We start from the raw sequence: 15,418 nt of genomic DNA, 5'->3' as shown, positions 1-15,418 counted from the left end.
CTATGACTAAAGTATCTCGGCTGGTAATTGAAACAGTTACTATGCCGTGGGTAAATGAAAACTTCACCCATGACCCACTCTGGCCCACCACTACCAAAATTCATCATCATCAACTCTGACAAATGACCACGCCCTCCTCTCCACTGACTAAAGAGTTTACATTTGTAATAAAACAATGCTGAGAAATTATCACAAAGCGGAGTTTGAATTTCTACTGTCAATCGCTCAAGAACCGTTCTGTTACAATATCAGTGTTTCTGACCTTATTTCCTTCTTGAATTACATACACTTTTTTTTAGCGGAAAATAGGATGAAATTTAAAAGTCAAGTCAAAGTAGGACAACGTAAAGAAAGAAAGAAAACATATACAGTGGACTCTTTTTAATTCGAAGTCCAAGGGGACACGAAAAACTTCGAATTATTCAACAACATTCATTTTCACATATATAACAACAAACAAACCAAAGTAGTGTGCATCAAAAATATATTCATATGGTGTAGACTACCTGTAAAGCTGCTTATTATTTGTGTGATCGAATACCGCAAACTAACAAATGACATTGACTCCACATAATTCAAGCTACGTGTACAATGGAAAATATATTTACGTACAACACTACAACATACATTGAATAGCCAAAACAATTAAACACCAGTAACAATTTGAATATTTTGTTCTCACTTTTAAGAAGTCGTAAACCTCATTTTCTTAAATTTGATTGTTTTTCTATGGTCAATAAATCTTGAATTTCATGTATTGCGTGGAATACGATATTAATAACATTTGGTTGACTTTATCAATAATTCATCTTAAATTTTCAACCAATTCAGAAACAAGATGAGGTTGGCACACGTTCTCTATCTTTACTTCTTCCCCAACTCACCTTCATCTTTATCATTACATAGATTTTCTATTTATCTTTTGTATTACCCTTCCCTATGGCTGCATCTGGATAACTTGAAACACGTTAAAACTGTATTTCTCTGTTTACATCTGTCCAACATTAAAATTTTTCAACTGTATTTACTTCGAATTATCCAAAACATAGGTTCAAAAGTTCGATTTATCCACGATTTTTTACTATTGTTTTCAATAAGTTTTCAAAGGGAATGGACTTCTGTTCGAATTATCCAATATTTCGAATTATCCAAGTTCGAATTGACGAGACTCCACTGTAATGTAAAATTTGACTGTCTCAAAAGTCAAGTAGGTCTACTAAGTTCTATAAGTTCTATTACTATTATTACAATTACAAATATCGATATTCAAAAGTGTCTGAAATTCTTTTTTTTCACTTAGATATACCCATGCCAGGTAAGTAAATAGAAACAAATGAAAAGGGAAGAAAAATGGAGTCTTTGGAAGTAAAACGTAGACAAATTCAGTAGTGTTCAGAAGATCCTGTTTACAATGCACTGATCAGAGTTATTTGATTTTGAGTCTAACGTCCCGTTCAGCAGCGAGGCTATATGGACCTACTGATTAACGTGGAATCCGAACCACATAAGCTCCCGCCGGGAATCGAACCCGGTTCTTCGACGCCAAAGGTGCGTACGCTAACCGACTGAGCAGAGTGAGTCGGTGGGTCAGAGTGGATCACGGAGAGTGATGGGACGCAATGGGTCACGGGATGTTGATCCATGACCCACTGACCCGCTCGCAAATCTTGACTCACGATCCACTGACGCACTCCATCTGCAGTCAGTACTCCATTTATGGAATATTGATAAAAACCGTTAAACTCAACGTTGCTTGTAAAGATGTTAAGTGATTTGCTGTCTCCCAGTTGTCTATTGCAAAGAAAACGAACTAAAAAATTACCTTTCGTTCCAGCTATCGTGTGGAGTAACGGACGGATATTACAATCTGTGAAGGCTCACTCCGGTGATCACAATAATGGACGATTGGTGAGAATAACAGTTGTTGTCAGACTAATTGGTTGATTAATTGGTATTTCATCTACCTGTTCCAGAGATGGAATAGGTCAATGGGTCGGTTGGTCAGTGGGTCAAATGAGTCAGGATTTGTGAATGGGTCAGTGGGTTGTGGGTCAACAAGATGTGATCCACTGCGACCCACCACTCACCATGACTCACTCTGACCTACCGACCCACTCTGCTCAGTGCATTGTAGACAGGTGCTTTTGAACACTGGTGAATTTGTCCACATTTTACTTCCAAGGCATCTATTTCTCTTGCTTTTTTCATTTCTGTTTACTTACCTGAGATAAGTATATCTAAGTGATAGAAGAACTTCAGGCACTTTTGGATATTGATATTTGTAATTGCAATAATAGAAATAGGACTTATACTACTACTTAGCTTTCGAAGCCTGTGAGTTTTTAGAGGAGCTAACTACTGGAAAAATACATTTTTGAATCACTGTAATATATAAATTATTATATAAAAATTGAATGTAACTATCTGTGCCTGTTCATCACTGCCAAATTGCAAAGTCAAATGAAATTACTTGATATACAGTTAGACCTTAATCCAAACTGGGATGTTATCATATCGTTTTCATTATAATGCATATCCTCCTAAAGGGGTAGTGGGAGTCCGAATTTTTGCGAAAGAAAAATAGTATCTCAGAAGCTGTTCAACTTTGGGAGCTGAAATTCAGTATATTAACACGTTCAGCAAAATGTCCTACAACATGTCCTAGCATTTTTAAAATTCTCTTTTATGGGGAGATCACTTTCTATATATGGGAAATTGGTAGTGGGTTACGATTGATATTAGTAGAAAAAAATTCAGAAGCAATTATTAATTGAGAAACAGAATATATAGTGCTTCGCTTTATAATCCACTACTTTCTATTATAATAATTGCTGAAGCTTGTGTTTATTATTACAGCACAAGACCTTAAACCCATAAAATTGTAAGAAAAATATACATAAAATTTGTACTGTAAGCTTAATTACATGGAAAATTTAAGTTTGTGTTGGACGCTTAATTGTATAAAAATTTTTACACTATTCTTTCCCCTTTAACGTTGGTCTACTTACCTTGATTTGGGACTTTGGAATTTCATCTTTTTTTCCACTGAAAAGTATCGGTAATTCAACAAGGAAATAATTATATATGATAATTTAATTGAAGTTCATCGCAATATAGCCCATGACAAACAGTTTACCATTTTATATCGTAAAGGGCAGATCCACCGGTATTGTAACAGCGCTGCTTGAGCGATTGACAATAGAGAAGAATGCGTGAATCATGGGTCACAGTTGATGACGATGGGCTTTAGTGGGTCACAGTGGGTGAATGGTACATGGGGGTGGTGGGTCAAAGTGGGTCACGGCGGGTGATGGGTCAGAGTGGCTCCTGGGTTAAGTTTTCATTGCCCATCTCTGCCCTGTTTATCACCGAGTCTATATGAGACGGAATCTACTGACTACTGGACATATTTGGGTTTGAATCAGAGCCGAGTACTCCTGCCTGTAATCGAAGCTGTGACTACCCACAAAGAAAGCAGCGCATTATCCACTGATTTTCTTAAAAGCTAACTGGTGAGCTTAAAAGTAGTTGAGTAACTTGTTTTCTTAAAATTCTCACTTGATTACTTTTAACTTTGTATTACGTTGATTACTTTGCACGTTGCCATTCTTCTCAGATGAAGTCTCCAGGGTTTCTTCCAGAAAATTTTGTCCGGCGGAGGGCAAATCAAAGTGTGAGGGGAATGCTCCCCTAGACAAGAGAAACGTGATCAGAATTTAACTTATTTTTGGTCTCGGGGGAAGAGTTTGGGAAGAAAGTGTTCCTGAATTAAACATTAATTGCTTCTTGTCATGTGCTACCATTTGACTATAGCAACTGGATGCTTCAGTCCATGAAGGGCCAATTAAGGGTAATGTGTATTAGCGACAACATAAAGCAGTGATATTTAACGTAGGATACGCGATGACTTCTTAGTAAGGGTACGTGAAATTTAAAATAACTTATTCCAATTAAATTTATACCATGATTCTCCTGCTTTTACTTAATTAATTATTTGTTTTTTTTATATACGTAGTGATTTCAATTAAGAATCGGTTAAAAGTAGGGATGGCCACATTTTCCGGAAAAACGGAAAACGGAAAATATCTTTTCCGCAAACCGGAAAATTGAAAACGGAAAACGGAAAATTTCCCGGAAAATCGGAAAACGGAAAATTTTCCGGAAAATCGGAAACGGAAAATTTTCCGGAAAATCGGAAGGCGGAAAATTTTCCGGAAAATCGGAAACGGAAAATTTTCCGGAAAATCGGAAACGGAAAATTTTCCGGAAAATCGGAAGGCGGAAAATTTTCCGGAAAATCGGAAGGCGGAAAATTTTCCGGAAAAACGGAAACGGAAAATTTTCCGGAAAATCAGAAGGCGGAAAATTTTCCGGAAAAACGGAAACGGAAAATTTTCCGGAAAAACGGAAACGGAAAATTTTCCGAAAAATCTGAAGGCGGAAAATTTTCCGGAAAACGGAAGACGGAAAATTTTCCGGAAAATGAAAATGTTCGCTTGGAATAGTGACATTGGTCGTCTTAGGGCCTACATTAAGAAATATAACGAAAAATGCTACGCGAAAACAACCTGTAAATGAGGCAATGCTCTTCACCATCTAGTGCTAAAGAAACGCAACTCAAACTTAACATTAGACAGGAGAGAAAAGGTCGAGTAAATCAGCGACGAAACATTCCTTCCTCCTACATCTATTTGTACACTTGCTTAATCATGTACTTTTTTTGTTTGCGTGAGGGCTTGCAGATCATTCGTTTGCACCGGGAAATTCCCATCATGCGTGTGTTTCGGGGAATCCCCGATTATGCGTGACCTGAGGGCAGAACTCTGGCAGTAGAGCTGGCAGTGTGTTATTAATACAACTGGTATGTTTATATTCCAACCATTTCTTCATTGCTTATCATGACCACGGTGATCTGTCAAGGTCACAGCTCCTGGGGGGCCGGGGGCAGCCCCCTCAAAGTTCATGTGGACCCCGCATTCTATTTATAAATATACAATATTTTGCACAATTTGAATTCAGTTTTGTCTTAAAACCCTCATATATACCTTCTGCATCTGAATGGATCCCCAAAGTTACAGAGAAATTGGCGGCTTAGATTGATTCTATAGAATCCACACGCAGTAGTATTGGCGGGAGTACACTACGTATTCCAACTGAGCTCAGGCGTTAGAACATCGGATTAACATTCAGAAGGCCGATGTTCGATTCGAGCACCCTATCGTCCCGATGTTTTTTTTTCTGTAAGTTTATTATACTCAGTTACATCCGACCTGTGCCATAGACTTTTTAACCCTAAGACAAATTCAATTCTACTGATGTAATTCAATTTTACACTTTACCCTAGTGTTACCATCTTGCAACTATAAGCGTCACAAATTCCAAATACCGGTACTATTGAGATAAATACCATAGTATGTAGCACTACTTGAAACTAGCGCCAGCTATTCATATAATGATCTATTCCACATAATTCTCTTCGTAACTTTTTCCGCTACTTTCTCTTAAACTGAAGGACGATTCCACCTAGTTATCGATACATCAATTCAGTTCTCAATGCTGACTTATTATCTGTGATTCTGTATGCATTTGAAAGTTTTACTTATTATTAGAGCAACCCAAAAGCATACAAAAGCATAAAAAGCATAATAGCTATTTGCACATATGGTTGGTACCTTGAACATGGTTGTGGCTGTCTAAGGGTCCAGAAGAAACTAATTTTAAAAGCATAATTTTAGAAAATAAAGCATAAAACATAATTTAAAAGATATAGCACAATTCTTTAAAAAATCTCTTTAACTTCAAGTTTAACATACGAGTATTAATATTTTTAAGAAACAATATTTACAGTGCAAAATCATTGAGAACATACCAATGCAACAATGAAAAGCTTATTTTTATTTTTGTAAACTTTTTGGTCTAATCTTTTGACGTGGAGAAAAGAATAAAGGACAAAAAGAAGAAAACTTCCACCAACAATGAATAGTACACAAGAACTCCACACTATAATGTTATGTGTACCTCTTGAAGTTGAGCACTTTCTGTACTTATTGGTGGCATCTTTTACTTTCCCTTTCTGTATATATGCACCTCTAAGGCGCACACAAGTGATTAAAAAAAAAAAAAACTGACTCGAGTAAAGCCTCTCTTTACAGTGCATTAGGTAGAAAGTTCATTAAATATGAAATAAACTGGTTGCATAAAATATTAATAAATAGATCAAGATATTTAGAATATTTAATGTATAGTAAATATTATACGTTATACACGATTGATGTAAAACAATGATTGAAATTAATAATAAAGCATAATAAAGCATAATTTGGAAAAAAATAAAGCATAATGTGGGTTGCTCTACTTATTATTCTACATTCATGTTTTGTTACTAAATTGTGAACTCCTAATGCAATCAAAGTGTTTATTATTATTATTATTATTATTATTATTATTATTATTATTATTATTATTATTATTATTATTTCATAAACGTAGATGATAATCTAGGTGCTGCTACTTCTATATCTCAAATTATCGCTTCACCTGGCGCACGCTCAAATGCATCTAAAGTAACAGAAAGATCCCAGAAAAAATGTTTTACAAATAAGGGAACATAGTAGTACGTAAGAAACAGAAAATAATTATGTCTGATCTCAGAGACCCTAAACCTTGTTCTTCCGCAAGAGCACAGGTGCTTGATAGTAAAATAAGTAATACGGTACCAAAGGATTCCTCCAAAGGATTCTTCTTCCTTTGTCTTTCGTTGAAGCAATTCGGTTTCTTGAATTTATGAATGAAGTAGAACCAAGTTACCACTCACCATCCAGGCAAACTGTAACTCGCCGTATTGAGGCCTTGTTTTCTAAGGAGTAGTGTGGCTGCGGAATCGATTGATTTGACAACAGATAGCTGGGCTTCGCAGGCTGCGGAAAGTTATATTACAATCACAACCCACTATATGCTTCCATCTGAGTTCAATAAGTTCAGTCCTTCAAATAATTGAAATAGAAGTGAGGCACACAAGGGTAAACCTAACTCAGCACTTAGCCCATGTTGCATAGTGGAATATTTTAGATAAAATACATGCAATTGTCTATGACAATGCTAGTAATATCACAAGTGCGGTACGAGAACTTCCGTATGCAAGCATATGTTGTTTTGCTCAGACCCTAAACTCTCTATAATTAAGGGACTTGCAATAGAGAAAATCGAGAAAATGTTAAGTGTTGTTAGTCGAATTGTTTCCCACTTTAAATATAGTACGTTGGCAACGTCAGAACTGGAAAAACAGTAAAGGTTATTAGGATTGGAAGTACATTTCCTTATACAGCAAGTTAAAACTCGGTGGAACAGCATACATGAAATGCTTGAGAGATTGATAGAACAAAGAAGAGCTCTTAACAATGAATTATCAGATAGAAATGTAACAAAGACGTCAGATTGCAAGAAATTTAACCCTTTAAGGATGTCCAAAATTTTAGACTTTCACTCAAACAGCTACTGCTTCCTTACTATTTATCGTAGGATCATGGTTCATACCTCGTTTTTCTCACGATAGAGCATACTTACCAACGGTACCACGTGTCGGTATCATAAACCTTAACCGGAAAATCGAAAAAAAACGGAATTTTTCTGAAACATCACCCCTTCGTAACACTTGCGCCCCTCGGGCCCGTCCCCGGTTTCACGTAGGGATCTAAAAAAATTGATAAATACCCAAAGGTAGGTCTACACATAATCCTTATGCAAGTTTCAATCTGGTATCTTGAAAACTAAAGGCGTGAAAAAGTTTTGAAATTTGCCTTAAGAAAAAAGTCACGTCCCTTCGCACCACTTGGCGCCGCCAAGTTGACTATCCGGTTCCAAAACGCATCTGCGGTGTTCTTTGATCCATCCTTGACTTGAAAAATAAAAAAAATCCCGGCTTAAATACCTGTTATAGAACCTAAATAAGCGGTCAAAGACGATAGTACGCCATGGTATATAAATATACCAGAACTCTTTAAAAGGTTAAACTTCCTACACACTAGGGATGACTACATTTTCAGGGAAAACGGAAAACGGAATATAATTCTTCCGGAAACTGAAAAATTAGAGACGGAAAATTTTCCGGAAAAACGGAAACGGAAAATTTTCCGGAAAATCTTAAGACGGAAAATTTTTCGGAAAATCGGAAACGGAAAATTTTCCGGAAAATCGGAAGACGGAAAATTTTCCGGAAAATCGGAAGACGGAAAATTTTCCGGAAAAACGGAAACGGAAAATTTTCCGGAAAATCGGAAAACGGAAAATTTTCCGGAAAAACGGAAACGGAAAAATTTTCCGGAAAATCGGAAAACGGAAAAATTTCCGGAAAAACGGAAACGGAAAATTTTCCGGAAAATCGGAAAACGGAAAATTTTCCGGAAAAACGGAAAATTTTCCGGAAAATCGGAAAACGGAAAATTTTCCGGAAAAACGGAAACGGAAAAATTTTCCGGAAAATCGGAAAACGGAAAATTTTCCGGAAAATCGGAAGACGGAAAATTTTCCGGAAAAACGGAAAACGGAAAATGTGATTTCCGGAAACCGGAAAACTCTTTTTCCGGAAATGGCCATCCCTAGTTAAAAGTCGGATACATGCTTCAAGATCCTTTGAAGTACTGATAAGAAAATTGCGTAGTACTGTCATAACACGGAATAAGCCTGATGGCACGGCATTCACTTCCAAGTGTGGAATTAGGCATGATTGTGTCTCATGTTTTCCTGTTTAGTTTTGTCCACGAGACGAGACATGTAGTTTCAAATTCGAGACGAGACAAATTTCTCGAGTTTCGTCTGTTTCATTTGATTCTTTTCTCATTCAACGAAACATTCCTAGCTTTAATAAAACGGTCCGATATAATTAAAAAGTAACCCTTATAGAGGCATAGTGTTGAGAATTGCACTAAAGGTTACATGAAATGAAATTTTAAATTTTACGTCTCACGAATATGTACGGAAGATAACGAAAACGGCAATAGTAAACAAAATTGTGGAAGCAAACGGGAAGAGCTCTACAAAACGCACGTACAGGGCGTTTCTTCGTTCATTACAAAGCCTACTTCACACGAGTTAGGATTGAACCAGGGATTGCAACTACCAGAGGTGAACGCTCTACCAATGAGTCACTGTACCTCGTAAAGCCTAGTACAGTTTTTTTTTTTTTTTTGTAAAGACCACAGTTGAAAGTTTTATCGTCCCGCTTTCAGAGCACAATTGCGTTTCTTGTTTTCCCCTTCTAGCTGTAACAATACAAATATTTAACTTGGTCTTCTGAAAAGTTGATGATTTTGAGCTGTGTTATGTTGCTTTTAAATCCACGATATCAGCTCTAAAGCAATGCAGATGGTTATTGTGGTATAGTGTTTTACCGTCTCGTTTTGTCGTCTCGTTCTAGAAAATTTTGTAGAAATCTTCTCTAGTCTCTATTCTCGAAGAATTATTTCTTTTTCATCTCGATTGTCAGAAAGCTTTTCGGAAATCTTCTCTTCTTGTTTTGTAAAGGCATTTACAAAATTTACGATCCGATTTTTTTTTCTTAATTTCAATTAAAAAGTGCAAGAAAAGCCGCGTCAAAAGAGGTTGAAGAAGAGTTTAATGTTACAATATTTGAATGATATTTGTGTTTGGAGTGTATTGTGTAATGTTTTCTGTATCTTTAATCCTGCAACTACCATACATTTTTACACACATGTTCTATCATTCGGGTCCAATGGACCCTAATTAAGAATCGAGGATATGGAGTAATTTTATGAGATTTTCACATTGTTTTATTGTATGAAAAAACAAATACAGCGCAATAAATTAACTTTCATGAAAAGAATAAAAATATTGAAAAGTATAATCACGGGTCCAATGGACCCGCTTGGTAGTTCTCGGGTTAAACATTGATAAATACTCTTCGTTGTGTTCGTACAATCACTGTCTCAGTTCTTATACTCCTACAGCGTTTGAAATGAAAGATTAGTTTAGGACAGTCGAGAAATTTCTTTTCTCATTTCGAATTCACAGATACACTACTCGTCTCCATTAAAATAGTTGATGTGTGCAAAGTACTTACGTACCAGCTCAGTTGATTTTCAGCAAACACTCTAAAAGACCCACTCATTTGTTTCTCACAAACCATAAACAGAATAAGACGGAATGAAGAGGTCTTTGCATTTGACACCGGAACTGTGAAGGCAGATGCTGATAGCTTTTTTTTTTTCATCTCCCCCGCTGAGCTCCTCTCCCTCTCTCATCTGTGAAGACTTCAACTGAGCGTTTGCTCCTCTTATTTTTATTCCACAAAACATTTCTCTAATCACAAACAATTTTATTTGAAGAATAGAATTTCATTTTCTAGAAGAATCCCTACCAACACAAAAGTTATTTTTAATTTCTACGATGTTAAACATTCTGTTTGTAAATTAATAAATAATAAATAAATAAAAATAAAACAACAATTTTACGGATGCTACAAAAACTGGGTCAAAAGATTGACATCTTGGACAAGATTTTTACGAATGATAAAAAAAAAAAACATCAAAAGATTGTAATCTTGGTCAATAATTACTGTTCGAATCAGGTGCCACAAAATTTTTGAACGGACCCTAAATCGAGTTTTCATATTTTCTACGGAATAAGCACATCATAGGAGTTAAGTTTGGGTTTGGCTATACTATATGTAGTTCTCCATATATAAGGTCTACAAGATTTTTTTTGACTGGAATATATTGGATCTTTTGATCCAATAAATAAATAAATCGAAAGGTGAGACAAGGCTACATGTCATCAAGATGAAGAAAATAACGTAAATAGGCCTCGTCTGTCATTTTGGAGAAAATCAAGAAAAAAATTGAAAATCTAAAAATTTACACTGAAAAAAAAACACACGCCCTCTCTTAAAATAAAACTGATTATGAAACATGTTATTACAAACTTTTGATTAATAAGACGTAGCCTTAAGTTAAGACTAACGCTTAAATTTTTAATTGTCATTTGAGACATGAATCAATACACATTTGAAGATAAATTCTCATGCGTAGTGTTTGAGCAAATTGAGAACGAATGTTTATTACTGATGAGCAAATGCAAGACCAAGACCAAGATCCAGGTGGTCTTGGTCTTGGTGTTGGTCTTGAACACCCAGTCTTGGTCTTGCTTGCAAAAGTCTTGCAAGTTTTGCATTTAAGCAATCTTATGCTTCTCATAGGTAAATTTTATTCTGGATATAAGGAATAATAAATTCTACAATGCACCAATAGTAACGGAAATACAATGTATGTTTCTAAAACTAATATGGTACCGTCAAAGTTTCGAACTCGACCATCAACTTGGGGTGCGGAATTCTCAAATCGAAAAATTAACTATCCAAAAAGTATCTACGAATTTTGTACATTTTTGTACACCTTTTAAAAAATTTTGCACACCCCTGTATTTCGAAAAAAAATGGCCTACTTACGGTTGCCACCATAAGCAAACCATTAAGTTCGAATGCCGATTGGCAATATATGATATATAATTACCGAATTTGATTCAATATATTCCGTAAAATTTTGTACACCTTCCTTAGATTTTGTACACCATCCAAATAATTTTGTACACCCCTGTGTTTCCAGTAATTTTCGATCAAAATTCCGCACTGCAAGTTGACGTTCGAGTGCGGAATCACCAGATCCGAGATTTAAGTAGCTAAAAATAATCTGCAAATTTTGTACAATTTTGCACACCTTTAAAATAATTTTGTACACCCCTGTGTTCCGAGAAAATTACCGTCAAAGTTTCGAACTCGACCATCAACTTGGAGTGCGGAATTCCCAAATCGAAAAATTAACTATCCAAAAAGTATCTACGAATTTTGTACATTTTTGTACACCTTTTAAAAAATTTTGTACACCCCTGTATTTCGAAAAAAATGGCCTTCTACTTACGGATGCCACCATAAGCAAACCATTAAGTTGGAATCCCGATTGGCAATATATGACATATAATTACCGCATTTGATTCAATTTTTTCCCCTAAAATTTTGTACAACTTCCGTAGAATTTTGTACACCATCCCAAAAATTTTGTACACCCCTGTGTTTCCAGTAATTTTCGATCAAAATTCCGCACTCAAAGTTGACGTTTGAGTGTGGAATCACCAGATCCGAGATTTAAGTAGCTAATTATAATCTGCAAATTTTGTACAATTTTGTACATCCCTGTGTTCCGAGAAAATTACCGTCAAAGTTTCGAACTCGACCATCAACTTGGAGTGCGGAATTCTCAAATCGAAAAATTAACTATCCAAAAAGTATCTACGAATTTTGTACATTTTTGTTCACCTTTTAAAAAATTCTGTACACCCCTTTATTTCGAAAAAATGGCCTTCTACTTACGGATGCCACCATAAGCAAACCATTAATTTGCAGTGCCGATTAGCAATATATAACATAAAATTAATGCATATGATTTAACGTATGCCGGGAAATTTTACACACTTTCTGTAGAATTTTGTACACCATTCAAATAATTTTGTACACCCCTGGTGTTTCCAGAAAATTAGCTAAAAAATTTCGAACTCAACCATCAACTTAGAGTGCGGAATCTTCATATCGAAGATTTAAGTAGACACAAATAATCTTCGAATTTTTTACACCTTTCAAAAATTTTGTATATCCCTGTATTTTGAAACAGTTGGCATCAAATATGGATTCTACCATAAGCAAATCCAACTTGGAGTGCCACTTAATAATATCAGACATACAATTAGCGGATATAATTGTACATGTTAAGTAGAATTTTATACACCTCCCGTTGAATTTTGTATACCACTTAAATATTTTTGTAAACCCTTGGGTTTCGAGAAAATTAGCTCCAAACTTTCGAACTTAACCATCAACTTGTAGTGCGGAATCATTATGTAGAATATTTAATTAGGCAAAAATAATGTACAAATTTTGTACACTTTTGTACACGATTAAAAATTTTGTATGCCCTGTATTTCGAGAAAATGGGAGTTGAACTTACGGTTTCCGCTTTAAGCAAACCATCAACTTGGAGTATCGATTACTAATATAAGACATACAAGTAGCGGATGTGATAGTACATGTACCGTAGAATTTTTTACACCTCTCGTAGAATTTTGCACACCACTCTAATAATTTTGTACACCCCTTTGTTTGAAAAATTAGTTCCAAAATTTCGAACTCAAGCATCAGCTTTATATGCGGAATCATCATATCGAAGATTTAAGTAGACAAAAGTAATCTACGAATTTTGTACACTTTTGTACACCTTTCAAAAAATTTGGTTAACCCCTGTATTTGGAAAAAATTTGGCTTTAAACTTACCGATTTTATCATAAGCAAACGATCATGTTGGAGTGACGATTCGCAATATCAGACATATAATCAGCGGATATTATTGTAGATGTTCCGTGGAATTTTGTACACCTTCCGTAGAATTTTGTACACCTCTATGTTTCGAGAAAATTAGCTCCAAAATTTCAAACTCAACGATCAGCTTGGGGTGTATAGTCTTCATACTGAATACTTAAGTAGAAAAAAAATAATCAACGAATTTTGTACAGTCATGTACATCCTTTAAACATTTTGTGCAACCTTATATTTCGAGACAATTGCTCTTAAACTTACGCTATCATGCATATCAAACCATCAACTTGGAGTGCCTAATCGCTATATCGGACGTATAGGTATTAGATATTATTGTACATGTTCCGTAGAATTTTTACATCTTTAAAATAATTTTGAACACCCCTGGATTTTGAGAAGAATACCTTCAATATTACGCACTGAATCATCAACTTGGACTTTCTACTCATCATTTCGAAGATTTAGGTAACTGTAATCGGAATTGAATTGAACTTGAGTTCCTTGTTTTTAAATCAAATAATGGTAACAGAATTGTATTTTAACAATACTGTAAATTATTCTGAATAAACAAAATATAGAAACATTACATGTAAACATTACATAAATATTTGGAAACGTGTAGGGCAAATAAAGTAAGAATATTAACAAAATTAAAGAAATGTAGAACCATATTATCATTAAATGTAAAATAAGAACGCTTTAACGAGCATTTGTCTTATCTGCTTCAAGATTTTTTCTTCTAAACTAATACATACTTAGGTTTGTATTAATAGTATAAAGTTGTAGATAGCTAATAAACGTTCAAAATTATGGGAGACAAAATATTGAGAAGATATATGTTACAATATAAGGAACAACACTAAAACAAGTATCAGTTATACTATACGCTGTTAGTTCTCCTATTGCTAATAATAATATTAATAGGAACTAGTAAATCTACACATAAGTTGCCTCACACAAAGTCGAACGTAGACACGCTCTCATTGTCTCTGGATGTAAACTATTATCGTTCTCATTCTATGGCGAGCAACGTTAAAAACAGAAGTGGCTGTTTTCTGCAATTTCCTGTTTAAATAGAGGATTACCAAAGGAGATGGAACTATTCTTGAGTCGTTTAAACGATTGGAGAAAAACAGCTTCTTTCTATCTATTACAGTTTTTGATTTTTGAAGATCAATATGGAAACCAGAAGTAGTAAATTTCTACCACTTCCTTTTAAAGAAGAGAGATATGGGAAACGATTATATGCCTCCTGTCAAATCGATTCCAGGAAACAGCTTCTCGCTATTTTTTTACCGTTTCTGTTCTATGAAGAGAACATTGAAACCAGATTTTAATTTTTACCACTTCCGGTTTCAACAGAGGATTACCGAAGATGATGGGAGCTATCCCTGATACAATTAAGCGATTGCAAAAACCACTTGTTTCTATGTTTTGCCGTTTTTGGTCAATGTAGATCAATATTGAAACTGGAAGTAATAAATTTTTATCACTTCCAGTTATAGCAGAGAGATACGGAAAAAAATTATACATTTTCTCAACACGTGTAATCATAAAAAAAAAGAACAAAAGAAACCTCACTGACTTTCATTGTTTGTTCTATGAAGATCGAAGAAGACGGAAGCTATTTCTTACTGGTAGATACTTAATCGGTTCTACCGCTTCTTTCTATCTTTTACCGTTTGTGGTCTATGGATTAATATTGAAATAGGAAGTTATAGTGGATTCCAACCACTTCCATTCATCAGATCGCCGCCAAAACTATACAGCAAAAACTACCTCACGAGTCCATCCTAAAAATTTGAAGTCAAAAGAACCAAAATAGGGGCTTGTAGCGTAGTACTGACAAAAGCACAAATGCAGATCGAGTTATCTTATGAGCTTACTTCGTTCGGCACTAATGTACAACGTAATCTGATTAGTGAGCTGCCACATTTGTAGGCCTGAAAATAAGTTCTCATTCACAGAGAACGCGCTTCAAGTACGGGATTGGGAATTCGCCTACACCAGATAATCCGAATGAATGAGCCACTGTAACCTATGTGT

General features: G+C 35.2%; 1 protein-coding gene across 1 annotated transcript in view; it reads right to left on the bottom strand.

The window, feature by feature from the left end:
* The window catches only part of Ptp52F (Protein tyrosine phosphatase 52F), a 220,511-nt gene extending 210,410 nt beyond the window's left edge, over positions 1-10,101 (bottom strand). Inside the window, exon 1 of the mRNA XM_081737647.1 lies at positions 10,080-10,101. The gene's annotated coding sequence lies outside the window, so the exon portion shown is untranslated. The remainder of the gene's footprint in view (positions 1-10,079) is intronic.
* Between the last annotated feature and the right edge of the window lie 5,317 nt (positions 10,102-15,418).

The sequence above is a fragment of the Thermobia domestica genome, chromosome 14, assembly GCF_964235325.1.
Source record: "Thermobia domestica chromosome 14, izTheDome1.hap1.1, whole genome shotgun sequence".
Lineage (NCBI taxonomy): Eukaryota > Metazoa > Arthropoda > Insecta > Zygentoma > Lepismatidae > Thermobia > Thermobia domestica.
Note: the sequence above shows the minus strand (reverse complement) of the source record. Positions and strands in the feature narration are given on the sequence as shown.